At 40.8% G+C, this 1338-nt stretch overlaps 1 non-coding gene across 1 annotated transcript; it reads left to right on the top strand.

Annotated features, from left to right (window-relative positions):
* Positions 1 to 322: 322 nt before the first annotated feature.
* Positions 323 to 451, top strand: LOC123618684 (small nucleolar RNA SNORA11). Its single transcript, XR_006727139.1, has one exon. It is a non-coding gene; the product is annotated as a small nucleolar RNA SNORA11 (small nucleolar RNA).
* Positions 452 to 1338: the final 887 nt, after the last annotated feature.

A 1338-nucleotide genomic window follows, 5' to 3' on the forward strand; every position in this document is an offset into this window, starting at 1 on the left:
ACTATGAAATCCTCTGGGGTGTATAGTAGGTCTCATTTATCTTTCCAAGCCCAGCATTTAGAACAGGGCTGAGACTAAAGTCGATGATTGGAAAAATGACCAGATGAATGAATTTCTGTACCACCTCTTATTTTATGCTAATTATCATCATTCCTCCTCCTTCCCTGAAATCAAACAGAAAAGGGCTACATATATATGATTGTTTTGGAAACATATTATCAAAAAGACATCTCAAAAAAAAAGGTGTTAGTAGTAGGGCTGTAGACTGGCACCAGTCTTTGGAAGAAATTGTGGCAACGGATATTTTGAAAAAGTAGTCCTTGGGGTGTGCTCAGAGCAGGGATGTTGAAGAAATGGTTCTTCTGTTTATAGCACACCCAACAGGAATCCGGGCTCACTGTGACAAGGGGTACAAGACTTGCGGCTTCCCTACGAGCAAATACCTACATGTGTCCCCTCTGCACCTGCCCATGGCTGCTGAGCAGGACCAGTGGGACAGGGCTCAATACTGGAAGAAAAGTTGCAGCATTTAGAGGGGGAGTTTGCCACCGAAAGCCTGTCTAGCCCACACATGGGTGGGCCAGGAGTGGTCTTACAGACATAAAGGCTTTGAACCTCTCTTCTCAAGGAAAAGAAAGGAAGACTAGATTCCAACTGTATGCCGTTTTGGAAAAGGCAAAACGATGGAGACAATAAAAAGATCCACAGTTGCCAGGAGTTTGAGGAAGAGGGAAGAAGAGCACACAGAGTACAGAAGTCTTTCAGAGCAGTGAAAACACTTTGTATGACATTGTAATGATGGGTATATATCATTATACTTTTGTCCAAGCCCACGGAATGTGTAACACTAGTCACTTCACTAGAGTGAACCCTAAGGTGAACTGTGGACTTTGGTGATTATGATGTGTCAATGTAGTTCATCCTTGGTAAAGAAAAAAAAAAGGTACCACTCTGGTGAATGATTTGATAATGGCTATGCAAGTGTGGGAAGGGGGTCTGTGGGGAATTTTTATACCTTCCTGTCAATTTGGTTGTGAACCTAAAACTGCTTTTAAAAAAGTCTTAAAATAAAAGAATTTTAAAAAAGAAAAAGAAGTCTTTGCTCCCGCAATTCCACTTCTGAGGACGTATGCCAGAGAAATCCACGTATACATGCACAATAAAACCGTGTGAGGATAGTCACCACAGTGTTGTTTGTAAGAGGTAAAAAGAAAAAAGAAAGAACCTGAAAGTCAATCAGTAGGGGAACAGTTAAAAGTGCATGTGGTGCATCCATAGTAATTCATTTAGTCGTTTAAGAAATACTTGTAATTGTTAATGTAGTAGCAAAACACCTAT

This window comes from Camelus bactrianus, chromosome 9 (assembly GCF_048773025.1).
Source record: "Camelus bactrianus isolate YW-2024 breed Bactrian camel chromosome 9, ASM4877302v1, whole genome shotgun sequence".
Classification (NCBI taxonomy): domain Eukaryota; kingdom Metazoa; phylum Chordata; class Mammalia; order Artiodactyla; family Camelidae; genus Camelus; species Camelus bactrianus.